General features: G+C 42.8%; 1 protein-coding gene across 5 annotated transcripts in view; it reads left to right on the forward strand.

The window, feature by feature from the left end:
* MYLK (myosin light chain kinase) overlaps positions 1-15,064 on the forward strand; it is a 237,160-nt gene that overhangs the window by 73,478 nt on the left and 148,618 nt on the right. The window lies entirely within an intron of this gene.

The following is a 15,064-nucleotide window of genomic DNA, read 5'->3' on the forward strand; positions in this document are numbered from 1 at the left end:
AATAGATCCAAAAGATTTTTTCAACATATAATCAGTATAAAAATCATTAATGAGATATCTTGAATTCTTTTTATTACTAAGCCTTCAACCTGTGGAGTTTATTTTACACTTATAGCACATCTCATTTCAGACTAGCCATATTTCAAGTGCTCAGTAATCCTATGGGGCTAGTGGTTACCTGTAAAAATGGCTTGGGGGCGGTGTCTGACCTCCTCTAACTTCACCAGGGAGAAGGAGAATCAAGATCAACAGTCCAAGGCTGATTCCTATGAGGCGGAGGTCAGGCATACCTCCTTTCTCCACCATCTTTACCAGCGATACCAAACATCCCTCCCACGGCACTGTCTGTTTCTCTGCTGGGTTCAATAATTCATTGCAATGGCCACACAGAACTCATAGACCATACTCACAATTATGGGGTTTATTAGGGAAGTAACAGGTTACAATTTAGGCTTAAGGAACACTCAGGATACAGTTCTTCAATCAGGACAGCTTCTTTTCAGCCAAGCTCACAGGTACCTTTCCCTGGCCAGCTGTAAAATAATATGATCATAGCTAGCTTGCATTCCTCCCTTATTGCATGTCACTGGCAAGACTTGGATTGGTCATCCTAGGATAGATGGCAGGGGTATGGGGTGGGGGGTGGGTAGTGAGCATAAAACACAGCTGCTAAATGGCTGCCCCTTCTACAGGCCCATGGTCACAGCAGGTGCTACCAGGGTGACCATTGTCCCAGTTTATGCCAAGGTAATTATAAACAGAAACTCCTTTCACTTTCAGGAGAGTCCCAGTTTGGAAAATAAATTACACGGTTACGCTAGCCATGATTGGCATATCGGTGCACTGGGCAGCGAGTAGATCTTTAAAGGTGATGAAGAGAAGTACAGGATTATTCCAAAAGAGGAGTGGCAAGAACAGTAGTTTCAGAGGAAGTAGATAAAGTTTATTTTCACCTCTGAAAAATAAATTCCAATTCATTAATCACTCTATGTAAGAGTGTAATAAACAATTTAAAAAAAGAAACAAGTTATTCACTGGGAAATAAATTTGGCCAGAGACTTTGGCCTGTTGTAGAGTTTTCTTTCAAATAAATAGTGGGAGGGCAAAAACATAGTTTTCCCCCCTTCTCTCTGGCATCCATTCTTTCTTTTCTATTAGGTGCCCTATCCTTCATGCAGGAGCTGTGGTGGCACAGTGGTTAAGAGCTACGGCTGCTAACCAAAAGGCCGGCAATTGGAATACACCAGCTGCTCCTTGGAAACCCTCTAGGGCAGTTCTACCCTGTCCTATAGGGTTGCTGTGAGTTGGAATCGACTCAGCTGGGCGGGTTTGGTTTGGTTTTTATCCTTCATGCAAATTTCTTCTTTTCCACCTCCATTCCTGTGGGGTTCTTTTCCCGCCTTCCTCCCCCCGTGGTGATAGGTTCTGAGGCCAACCACTTTTGTCTTTCCCTATCAAAAAGCAAGGACATATTCCTCATCCTAAAATGAGTGACAAGCAGACTCTCCCTCCACGGCTCCATTCACCGCTCGTCCAGCCACAGTACCAGGCCCTGTTCGAGGGTCTGGAGATAGAGCAGGGAACTATTCAGGCAGGATCCCTGCCCTCATGGAGTTCACTTTCCACTGAGAGAGAGAGACTATAAACAAGCAAAAATATAACACTTCTAGTGGGATTAAGTGCTAGGGAAAAAAATTTAAAGCGAGGTAAGGGGACTGGGTGTGACTCAGGTCAAGGGAAAGTCTCTGAGGTAACAGTTATGCAGAGACCTGAAGGAAATGGACAGGGAGCCATGCAAACATCTGGGTGAGAAACATCCTAGAAGAGGCAACAGCAAGTGCAGAGACCCTGTATTAGTCATCTATTGGTGTGTGACAAGTTACACCAAAACTTAGTAGCTTAAAACAACAAACATTTATTATCCTCATAGTTCCTATGGGTTAGGAATTTGGGAGCAACATAGTTGGGCAGTTCTAGCCCTGAGTCTCTTATGAGAGTGCAGTCAAGATATTGGCCAGGGCTGCCCTGGTAGCATAGTGGTTAAGAGCTTGGCTGCTAACCAAAAGATCGGCAGTTCAAATCCACCTGCCACCCAGTGGAAACTCTATGGGACAGTTCTACTCTGTCCTGTAGGGTCGCTATGAGTTGGAATTGACTTGACAGCAACCAATGAAAAATGATGAATATAGTTATGTTGATTGCTTCCTTAGGGCTAGAAGATTAGCTTCCAAAGTGTTCATTCACATAACTGGCACGTTGGAGCTCCGGTTCTTGGTGGGAGGCCTCAGTTTCTCTCCACTTAGGCCTCTCCACAGTCTGTTTGTGTTCATGGTGGCTGGCTTCCCCTCAAGCCTGCTTTCTCAACAGGGGTGATAATAGCCCCAAAGGGGGCAAAAATTGGTTTTTGAGGGGGGAGGTCTTAGATATTACAATGATTTGTGGCCCACATTCAAGAGTATGGGAATTAGATTCCATCTTCTGAAGGAAGGAGTGTCAGTAATTTGTGGACATTGGATTGGATTGGTAATGTTATGCATTTTAGCCCCGTGTCTATTTGTATTGGCTGAGTTTTAAATGATTGTGTTCCTCCAAAAGGTCTGTGAGGGTTCCCCTTTTGTTTCTTAGTTCTCTGGTTTCACTTGTGCTGTCTTACTTTATCTAACTGTCCTGCTTTTATTAAAGACCAGTAATTGATTATATTTCCCATTTATGGTCCTTATAAACTCTTTTCAATCTATAAAACTCCCTAATGACTTCTTTGTATAGGGGCTGTCTTAGTTATCTAGTGCTGCTGTAACAGAAATACACAAGTGGATGGCTTTAACAAACAACTTTATTCACCTACACTTTAGAAGACTAGAAGTCCGAATTCAGGGGAAGGCTTTGTCTCTCTGTCGGCTCTAGAGGAAGGTCCTTGTCTCTTTGATCTTCTGCTCCTGGGTGATCTTCATGTGGCTTGGCATCTCTCTTCCCCCATCTCTGCTGTTCGCTTGTTTAATCTCTTTTATATCTCAAAAGACATTGACTCAAGATACACCCTACACTGATCCTGCCTCATTAACATAACAAAGATAACTCATTCCCAGATGGGATTATAACTGCATGCATAAAGATTAGGATTTACAACACGTATTTTTGGGGGACATAATTCAATCCAAAACAGAGGCATATACTCTTTTTTTTTTCTTTTTACCCCAGACAGAAACTTAGAAGGCTCTGAGTTTTTTTTCTTTGCTGCCTCATCAATGTTAATAATATAAATGTGGTAGAGATGAAAATTACTCATCTTGTCCCACTAGTCTCTTTGCTGTGAAATAGTTATGTGTCAAGACTACTTTGGCAGAAGCCTCACTTCTTTGGTCTACAAAGAGTTAGACTTCCTTGGTCTACACAAGAGTTAGACTTCTTGAGCTACACAAGAGTTAGACGACAAATTTCTTGGTCTTGTTCTATTCTTGAAATATGACTTGCAAATCTCCTTTACTTGGACTCCCTTTGTTGTTGTTGTTGTGTGCTGTTGACCCGATAGGACAGAGTGGAACCGCTCCATAGGGTTTCCAAGGAGCGGCTGGTGGATTCCAACAGCCGGCCCTTTTGATTAGCAGCCTGAGCTCTTAACCACTTTGCCACCAGGGCTCCTGGACTCCCTTACCCTCCTTTATTTTCACTTTCCACTTTGTCTTTGCATTTTTTTTTCCCTCCAGAATACACACTGGTATGCCCTGCTGGCCCATCTTTGATTTTGACCTTTGATGCTGCCTTCTTTTCTTCCCATCTCTTACTCCCCGACCCTCTTCTCTCATCTCCACCCCTGGCCCTTTATGGATTTGTGCTTTGCCCAGTTGCTTATAGTTCTGTCTTCTTCTTTACTTGCAAATTTTATTGAATGTGCTAACATTGTTCTGAGATTATAAAGAGCAATTAAGACTTGATCATTTCCTTCAAGAGACAGACTTTCTAGGGGTGAGGATGGAAAAACACTAAATAGACAATAGATAAGTGATAACTTTGGTGAAGGGTAAGACAGTACACAATACTGGGAAAGTCCAGCATAACTTGTCCAAGGCAAGGTCATGGAAGCTCCATAGATACATCCATACTCCCTAAGGGGCTGAATTACTGGGCTGAGGGCTGTGGAGACCATGGTCTCGGGGAACATCTAGCTCAGTTGGCATTAACACAGTCTATAAAGACAATGTTCTACATTCTACCTTGGTGAGTAGTGTCTGGGGTCTTAAAAGCCTGTGAGCAGCCTTCGGGAGCAAGGGAGACTGAAAAGAACAGGATACAAGGGAAAGATTAGTCCAAAAGATTAATGGACCACAGCTACCAAGGCCTCCACCAGACTGAGTCCAGTACAGCTAGATGGTGCCTGGCTACCACCACTGACTGCTCTGACTGGGATCACACAGAGGGTCCTGGACAGAGCTGGAGAAGGATGTAGAACAAAATTCTAACACACAAAAAAAGACCAGATTTACTGGCATGACAGAGACTTGAGAAATCCTGAGAGTATGGACCCCAGACACCCTTTTAGCTCAGTAATGAAGTCACTCCTGTGGTTCACCCTTTAGCCAAAGATTAGACAGGCCCATAAAACAAAATGAGACATACCAGCCCAGGGGTAAGAACGAGAAGGCAAGAGGGGACAGGAAAGCTGGTAACAGGGAACCCAAGGTCGAGAAGGGGAGAGTGTTGACATGCCGTGGAGTTGGCAACCAATGTCACAAAACAATATGTGTATTAATTGTTTAATGAGAAACTAATTTGCTCTGTAAACCTTCGTCTAAAGTACAACAACAACAAAAAGTTCTTTAAAGGAAAAAAGAGAGACAGACTTTCTAGACCTTGTTTTTCATTATTATATTATAATTAAGATTCAATATCATGACACGTTTACTAAGTTTGTATGGTACTGTGTGAGAGACAAAATACTCTGTCAGATCTTTCTGCAAGAGCCTGGTTGGTCAGCTAAGACATGGACACATTAAGAGCTCGATAAAAGCACAACGCCAGTCACAAATCAGCATGTGATTATTTGCCAAATAATTGGCACATTGGGTCTGTAAGTTCCGAAGAGAATGAGATCTCTGGAGGCTGGAATGGTCTGGAATGTCTTCTTGAAGGAACAGGGCCTTGAGCACTTGAGCTAGTCCTGGAAAAATGAGTAGGATTTGGACAGACAAATTGTGATTTGGATGATGGGGATGGGAGACAAGTGGAGAGAGGTAAGCAGGGGTAGAGGGAATGAGCTCAGGGCCAAGGAGACTGTAGTATCAGAGGGTACCAAAACCAAACCTGTTGCCATTGAGTCGATTCTGACTCATAGTGACCCTATAGGACAGAGTAGAACTGCCCCGTAGGGTTTCTAAGCCTATAAATCTTTACAGATGGCATACTGCCACAACTTTCTCCCTCAGAGTGGCTGATGGATTTGAACCACCGACCTTTGGGTTAGCAGCTGAATGTTTAACCACTGCGCCACCAGGACTCCTTCAATCAGAGCATAGTAGGAAGTAAATCGGGAAGGACACATTGGGAAGAGACTATAGAAGGTCTGGAGCATGAGTCCAGGCAGTTTTTAGAGTTGATTCCATTCCAAAGAATGAGCAGACAGGATTCTGCCCATTAATCATTCCTTTTCTATTTTTATACTGCATGCAAAGAACTGCCCCCCCAAGCCACAGCTACACACTGTGTGGGTACCTTTGTCTCCTGGATCTTTGTGAACTTCTTCTTATTTTTCTGAACACATGGACTTATTATAGATACTCAGATCACAGTTTTATCATGTATTTCATTAGTCTCTGATACACCATTTTGAGTGATCCCCAACAAAAATGGGTTGCTTATTAGTGCAGTGAATTTCTCCAGATCCAAGCTTAAAATCACCTTCCCATACACTGCACTTGCCCATGGAGTGGCTTCTGATCTGACAGCTATACTGACAACGGCAGCCAAATGACTCACACTACATCAGACTTGGGGTGGGGATGATGGGGGGGGTCAAATCAGGTACACATTTTCTGTTTTCTTTTGAGAAATTGATGTAAAATCAGCCTCTGTGACTTAAGTACTAAAGGGAATACCTGCTACTTGGCTCGGTGCTGTTTGTGGAGTCACAATGGAAAGTGGCTCCGGAGAAGGAAACTGTGATGCCCGGGAGTTTTTAGCCTTTAAAAGAAGACTCTAAATTCTTTCTCAACTAAAGCTTTGGCGCGTGCTGCTTCTCTTACTGGAATGTTCTTTCCCCTCTTCACCTTATTGAGGTTATTTTTGAAATTTCTCTTTAGAGTACTTATTTAAGACAATTAAGAGGTTACTGGCAACAATTTACTGGACTGTTCCTCCCTCCAAAAATTAACCTTGTGTCTACTCCTTTTTACTACTGATTGGGTAGGACGTATGACTGCTGTATCCATGAATGACCAGGGAAGTGTTTGTCTTCTAAGAGGTATATTTTATGTATTCCAACCCCCGGAGCAATAATTGATTCTTTAGTGCTTCAGTTTCCTGGAACCCCAAACAGAACTCCTGAAATAACTGTTTGACTCCCTGGTATTACTCCCTTAGCCTCTATGGAGGGATGTACTTGGTATGGAGTATCCCAGAGTAAATGTACCACACATGTCCATGAACACACCAGCAAGAGTGGATTGCAACAGTGAACTCCACAGCTTCCTGCATAGGTAGAGACTGTAGAACAAACAGTTTGTATGAGACGAGGCCCCCATGGCAAAGAGGCCCATTCACATTTATGGTTGGGACTTTGATTGCCCCCAAGGTGACACAGCTGAAACCTTATGACAAGTAACAACCCACATCTCCTTGAAAGGAGGGCAGCTTCACCTGATTCTTTCCCTCCCCCTACAACCAGTCAGTCATCAAACCCAGCTGTGCCAGCTCCTATAGTTCTCACTCGTCCATGTCTTTCCATCCCCATGGCCACCATCCCAGTCCTGGATGCCACCATCTCTTACCTGTTACCAAAGTTTCCAGCTGACCTGCCCACTTCCTCACTTGCTCCACTCTAATCTCCACATTAAAAAAAAACAACAACAAAAAACCGTTGCCATCTTGTCAATTCCAACTCATGGCGACCCTATAGGACAGAGTAGAACTGCCTCCATAGGATTTCCAAGGAGCTGCTGGTAGATTCAAACTGCTGACCTTTTGATTAGGAGCTGAACTCCTAACCGCTGTGACACCAGGGCTCCAGTCTCCACATTGGAAAAAAAAATATTTGGATCGGATTTTCTCACTCCTCCACTTAAAATCCTTCAGTGATTTACTGCTGCTTTTAAGTTGAAACTCAAAATCCTCAACAAGGCCCTTTCTGGTGATCTGGCTCTTCTCTGCTTCTCCAGACCCCTTGTCACTTACTGCGTTCCAGCAACACAGACCTTTCCAGTTCTTTCAGCATGCCAAGCTCTTTCTCAGCTAAAGCTTTGGCGCGTGCTGCTTCTCTTCCTGGAGTGCTCTCTCCCCTCTTCGCCTTCTGACCTCAGCTTAAACTTTACTTCCTCTGGGAGACCCTCCCTCACCATCCGTAGGTGGTCTAGGTTAGGCACCCTCCCAAAGCACTCAGCTCTTCATAGTTCTTTATACACTTGAAATTTTTTTTTTTTTTTTAATTGTACTTCAGGTGAAGGCTTACAGAACAAATAGTTTCTCATGAAACAGTAGTACACATATTGTTTTATGACATTGGTTAACAACCTCACAACATGTCAACCCTCTCCCTTCTCAACCTTTTTTTTTTTTTGGTGAAAATATACATAGCCAAAGATACACCATTTCAAAAATTTCTACATGCACAGTTCAGTGACATCAACTACACTCTTCCAGTTGTGCTGCTATTCTCACTTTAGATGAAGGCTAACAGAACAAAATAGTTTCTCATTTAACAGTTAGTACACATGTTGCCCTATGACAATGGTTAACAGCCTCACAACACATCAACACTATCCTTACTCAACCTTGGGTTCCCTATCACCAGCTTCCTTGTCCTCTTCTGCCTTCTGGCCCTTGTCCCTTGACTGCTGTACCTTATTAGTCCCATTTGGTTTTATGGGGCTGTCCACTCCCAGGCTGAACAGTGAACCTCGGAGATGACTTCGCCACTGAGCTAAAAAGGTGACTGGGGGCCATACTCTTGGGGTTTCTCCAGTCTCCTTTAGGCCAGTAAATCTGGTCCTTTTTTTTGTGAGTTAGAATTTTGTTCTACATCCTTCTCCAGCTCTGTCCAGAACCCTCTGTTGTGATCCTGGTCAGAGCAGTCAGTGGTGGTAGCCGGACACCATCTAGCTGTACTGGACTCAGTCTGGTGGAGGCCTTGGTAGCTGTGGTCCATTAGTCCTTCGGACTAATCTTTTCCTTGTATCCTGTTCTCTTCATTCTCCCTTGCTCCCGAAGGGATGAGACCAGTGGAATATCTTAGATGGCTGCTCACAGGCTTTTAAGACCGCAGACTCTACTCACCAAGGTAGAATGTAGAACATTGTCTTTATAAACTGTGTTATGCCGGTTGAGCTAGATGTTCCCCGAGACCATGGTCCCCACAGCCCTCCACCCAGCAATTCAGTCCCTCAGGGAGTTTGGATGTGTCTATGGAGCTTCCATGACCTTTCCTTGTACAAGTTGTGCTGGTTTCCCCTGTATTGTGTACTGTCTCACCCTTCACCCAAGATACCACTTACCTATTGCCTATTTAGTATTCCCCCCAACCCCTCCCTTCCCTGGTAACCAACAAAGATTGTTAACATTTTGTGTGTGAACTTTTTCATGGGTTTTTACAATAGAGGTCTCATACAATATTTTTGCTTTTGTGATTGACTTATTTCACTCAGCATAATGTCCTCCAGTTTCATCCATGTTATGAGATGCTTCACAGATTCATCGTTGTTCTTTCTCGTTGCACAGTACTCCATTATGTACACTTGAAATTTTTTGTGTTCAGATTGTAGATAAGTATTTTCTCTCTTTTCTTTTTTAGTATTTCTCTTCCCCACTGAACTGTAAACTCCATGAAGGCAAAGGCATGTCTCTTCTATCAGCTCCAGAATCCCCCGTGCCTAGGACCTAGCACAGGGCCTGGCCAATGCTAAACCAAAACCAAACCAAACCCGTTACCGTCGAGTTGATTCCGACTGACAGCAACCCTAAAGGACAGCATAGAGCTGCCCAAGAGGGTTTCCAAGGAGCAGTTGGTGGATTTGAACTGCTGACCTTTTGGTTAGCAGGTAACCTCTTAACCACTACGTCACCAGGGCTCTGAAGCCCATAGCAGGAGCTGAGTAAACGCTTGTAGACTGTCTTGATCAGCTCCCTGTATGGCTCTCATTAGGACCTCATCTGTACTAAAATGCTGACTCAGCCCCTGCTATGTATAAGGCATTAGTCAGGGCTTCAACAAGTACACAGATGTGAATAACAAATACTAGAATAACACCTGAGACTGAAGAGAAAGGCAAAATATTTCAAAGAAGGAAGAGGAGACATCTAGTTGCAGAATTTCTACAAAAACATTATCCACATTGAGCAATTTCAGTGACCTTTAGTTTCTACTTTTCTTCATTCTCTCTTTTCTTAAATATCAAGTTTAATATTTAACCAGAAGCCATGGTGCTGGGCATTTCTCCAGAGGGTTCCTCCAGCCGGTGACTCTAAATAAAGACAGTATCGCCCTCTAGAGGGCACTTAGGAAATTTGTGGAGCCCTTTTGGTTTCCCAGTGATTGGGGGAGCTGTTGGCATTTAATGGGCGAGGACCAGGGGTGCCGGGCATTGTCCAGTGCTCAGGGTAGTACTACACAATGGAATTTTTCCACCTTCCTTACGACTGTCCAATGTCCTGCCAAAATAGACACACCACAAATATAGAGAGACAATTCCTTAGTCTTCAATAATGTGAAGAAAGGTTTTCAAAAAATTGCAAAAAAAAAGAGCCCAGTAATTTAAAAGATGATTATTATGGACAGGGTAGCTTAAGAGGAATGAAGTTGTAGCATCAAAATTATTGAAAAATTTACTCTGCACACATTTTTTCTTCTAAATGAAATATAGCATTTCTATATATATATAATGTAACTGCACTATTGCTCTGAAAATTAGATCAGAGGAGACCTGAGACTCTTAACAAATTTAGAGCCAAATATTGTTAAATTAGTAGAGACACGTGAGCTGTAGGCATCTCATTGAATTTTAGTGCCATCTCACATATGTTTGAAAATTTTGAAGTATAATGCTAAGAAATCCGTGTTGTAAAAAATGACTCATTCAAGTTACTCATTTTGGGGTTGCTGCTGTTTTTCATTCTAACACCCAACTTCTCTATAGCCTCTTGTATTATTACTGTTTCTTTGAACAAACCATACACGGAATGTATATTTCAAGATAGGGTGAGATTTGAAGAAACAGACCAAGTTTTCTGTGGTTACTTCTTACTACCTAATCCTAAATCATAAAACAGAGAATTGTTTTGACCCCACACTTGTAAGTGTGGTTCTTTTTCCCTCCTGTTTTCTCCACTTGTCTGTAACTGTAACTTGCCTTGCTATGCTGTCTGCTTTTAAGGTTATTTTCTTCTTTCTCTTAGATATAATATGTCTGCTCGGCTATTTATCCTAACACTAATGTTTGTCCTAATATCTGTACACCTATATACCTGTGCTCTTTCACTTTCCTATACTACTCGTACTGTGCGGTTTTGATCGTTCACTTTTAAATCCAAATATTCGTTATGACAATTTCATTATGTCTTCTAATGTGCCTGAGCATTTACATATTGAAATAATCACACCTGAACATTTTCATATTGAAATAAGTGTATCATAATTCACTTTGTTTTTATTTCTTCTTGATATTATAGTTAGGGTTTTACGTTTATTTTCTTTTTTAGATTATCTGTATGGATGGTTACCAGTAAACTTCCATTCAGGATGATAAAGGGGGAGTTACTAGATATCTGTTACAAAAAGTGGGACAGCAGTCTGACAGAGTGGAGAACCACTATCTTAAGCAGTCTTCAGAATCCCCTTGGAAGTTGGCTACCATTAGGAGGCTGCCCCTTGGTTTGCCTGGAACAGTCCTGGTGTACGCCTGTTATCCTGGCGTAATTGTTGTTTTGTTCTTCTCACTGTCCAAAGTCCCTGTTTGGATGATAAATGGTATCCCCACACATCAGCTCCTTATAGTCTCGGGTGCATTCTTCACTTTTTGAGCCATATTCGGTCTCGATTCAGTCTTCCTGTGTCCTCTGACAAAAAGCGCTAGGTCTGCTTGTAACCCCCCCACCACTAACCTTTGAGTCCTGAACGTGCCAGCACTTTCCCTTACTCGTCCTTGAGTAACCTAACTGTTTAAAATACCTTCGCTGTCTTGGCTGTTTCTTTCCTTCACCAGCTTGCTCCTGTCTTCACCAATTCTCTTTCCTCTTCTATTTTTGGTATTTCTACCTTACTCCCCTCTCCACGTTTTTTCTACATGGCCTTACTGTTCTGCCAGATTTTCATTCTTTCATAAAATTAATTTTGCCTTATCTGACAGTGTGCAACCTCAAATTTTTTCCTATAAATAGATCCTGCTGTTTCAGCCTAAATTCTTTTTTTGTTTTGATGTAAACTCTGCGGTGTGAACTCACATTAAGATAAGCATTCCTCAGTTCCATTTTTAGCTGACTGCTTTATGCAGGGGTGAATTATTCACTAGGCAAGATAAGCACAGTGCTTACCTTGCTTACCAGATCATCTGTAGTAAACTATTTCATATTTTTCACCACATTGAAGATTCGACTTCTAGATATGGTTGGCATCTGTCTCTCTCCCAACCCCACAGCGCCTTCCTACAGAATCAAAGCCCCTTTTCCAATTTACTCTCCCTGACAGGGGCAGATGACCAGTAAGCAAGGTAAGCGCGGGCTTACTTGTGCTCACTTACTAATCTGTGGTGAACAGTTTCACTACAGATGATGTGGTATAGGATAATCCACCCCTGGCTTTATGTGTGACCTTTGGAGAAACCATAAACTGCTCTCTCCCTGACATGGGAGACACTCCAAGCAGCGTTCTTTTGCTGTTTTGCAGAAATGCCATATTTTTGCTTTTATTTTATTTTTTAAGGAATTAATTAAGTGTTTAGCTCCCAAGAGTTTTGAAGATACTCAGTCAACTTTTTATCAAATCTTTACTCCAAGATGAGCTGGTATGAGTGATACAGCAGAATTTACAAGTGCAGTAGATGAATACATAGGCTATTTTTTAGGCCGGAGCGTTAGTGATTGGGAGTGTGAGTAATGCTGTCGTATAAAACCAAAAAAAACAAAAAAAAAAAACCAAACCTGTTGCCATCAAGTTGATTCCAACTCACAGCGACCCTATAGGACAGAGTAGAATTGCTCCATAGGGTTTCCAGGGAGCAGCTGGTGGATTCGAACTGCCAACCTCTTGGTTAGCAGCTTGAGCTCTTAGCCACTGTGCCACTAAAGCTCCTCTCTTTGGATACCAGGATCTTTTTCCTTTTTCTTCCTTCCTTTCTTTTTTTTTTTTTTTTTTTTGTGTGTGTGTGTGTGTGTGTGACCCAGACCATAAATACAAAAGATTTATTTGTACTTACCGTTGTACTAGTAAGTCTTTTGTATTTATAGAAATTTTAGAAAACACAGCTGAATAAAATTACTCAGAGTCCCTCCACATAAAAGCAATCACTATTAACAACATATTGATGACTTTTTTCTAGTCTTTTCCTCATGTTTTGGTATTTAATTTTATTTTTATATGATTGTGAGCACATTGAGTAAATGATTTTGTATGTTGCTCTTCTTTTTTCCATAAAATCCATCTATTTAACAAATATTTGAATATCTACTACGTGCTGGGCACTGTTCTAGATGCCTCTGATGAGAGAAGAAGTCTCACTGAGGATATGCATGGGGGCCATCAGCGCATAGCTGGTGTTTAAAGCTATTACCTGCAGGAGGAGAGTAGAGCAAGCTGAGGAGGGACCCAACACTCTGTGGGATGCCAGCATGCAAAGTGGAGCAGAGGAGGAGGGTGAGGTAGAGTGGGCAACCTGGAGGAAGAAAAGCTGGAGAGTCTAGAGGGGAAAGTGCTTCCAGGAGGAAGCAGAGTGGCCCCTTGTGTCAAATGCTACTGAGCATCTGAGAGATATGGTGACGGAGGATTGACCATTGGGTCTGGTAAGATGGAGGTCAGGTTGGAGTTCGGGGAGTGGAGAAGGTCTTAGCTCAATTGGATTGCTCTGAGGAGCAAATAGGGTAATATTTTAGCATGTTTCCCATATTTTAAACATAATTTAATGGCCACATAAGATGGCTAATTGTACATTTTACTATTTTACTTAATAATTTATAGTCTTTCTACTGTGTTGTTTTCTATTTATGCTGTTTTCGATTTCTGCTGTTACAAATAAGATCAAGCGAGCAGCTTTCTAAACTTCCTTTTCTATTTTTAGCATCATTCCTTTGAATGGAGTCAGAGAAAGGGAGGTGCTGGTCCCAGAGCAGAGCATCGTTAGAGCTTATGGTTCCTAATTGCTAAAATACCTTCCAAAAGGGCTGCATGGCTTGCACTTCCTCACACAGTGTCCAAGGGCCCTCGAATCCTGACCGTGAATGTCATGTGGGTCCTTCCACAAGGTGTTTCCTGTCATCATTTTAGAAGTTCTGTTAACCTTGACAGGGAGTTGGATGACAAGAAGCGAACCCACATTATGGAATGAAAACTATGCACAGCTTACAAAATCGTTATGTTAAACAGAAATGCATGCCCAATGATTGAAAATCATGTGGAGCCACAACTTAACGGTGATGCCGGTGTCGATTACTAGTCCCTTTTCACTAAAGTTCTGGTGAAACCTTAAGCCAGGTACGGCCAAGAGAAATAGTTCAGTCATGATCTTCCTGCTTCATTTCTATGTTCCTGTGCATTCATATTGATGTGATCTGGCTTGGCATTTAAGGAAGTTTACCCCTTTCCAGTAAACACCCTGCAAATTCCTCTTAGCAGCTGCCTGTTAATACGAGGGAGTGACTTCTACCCTTTTCCATGGCTGCTTTATGTGGGGTTTTAGAAACACTTCCAGCTTGTGGCAAAGAGAGAACAACTTCTAGACTAATCACCATCTCAAAAATGCTTCCCCCTGCCCCTCCCCGCACCCCTCCACTCGTCAAAAAAAAACACTACTTTATAATTACTTCCTGGTCACATTATGAATTGTCTCTGCCCAGCTGCAACAGTTGGATAAGAGGAGCTGACCTCAGCTGCCTTGCTGGGTTTACTGTTTAACTGCTTCCTGCCCAGTGGGCAGCACCTCACTCAGGATTTGCAGCGCCCAGCACTGCACGGCTGATGGTACCTTACCGAGGGCTAGCAGTGCCTCACCCATGATTGGCAGCACCCAGTATGCCAACATTTCACTCAGGACTCACAGCACCTCACCCAGGGCTAGCTGTGCCCAGTGCAGCACACTGCAGATTCTGAGTGAGGTGCTGGAACCACTGTAGCTCATCTTCAGTAATCTGTCCTGCTCCATTGCAGCCTATTGCTGTTGGCTGGGCCTTGAGTGGAAGCATGAGTGTTGATTATGTCAGCTGTGCATACACATAGTAAGAGATGTGCATATGCATCTCCCTCCATCTCCCTCCCTCCCTTCAGCTGCATCATTTTTGGGAGAGGTCTTGGATTACCACAGATAACCCCCAAAGTGGAAGGTCCAGCATGATATAGGACAGCTGTCTTAAGCTGGGTTCTCTAGAGAAGCAAAACCAGTAAAGTGTATAAATATATAGAGAGATTTATATCAAGGAAACAGCTCACACGATTGTAGAGGCTAGAACGTCCCAAGTCCATAGATCAGGGTAGAGGCCTCTCCCAATTCATGCAGCTGCAGAAGCTGGTGAGCCCAAGATGAGCAGGTTGGAGAGCAGGGCTTCCGCTCACAGGCTGTGAAGGTCGACGAATTCCAAAATCGGCAGGCAAGACTGCAAGGTTTCTCCTGATTCACGTAGCTGCAGGGGCTGGTGAATCCAAGATTGGCAGGTCAGAGAG

Source organism: Trichechus manatus, unplaced genomic scaffold, assembly GCF_000243295.1.
Source record: "Trichechus manatus latirostris isolate Lorelei unplaced genomic scaffold, TriManLat1.0 scaffold00026, whole genome shotgun sequence".
NCBI classification, from domain to species: domain Eukaryota; kingdom Metazoa; phylum Chordata; class Mammalia; order Sirenia; family Trichechidae; genus Trichechus; species Trichechus manatus.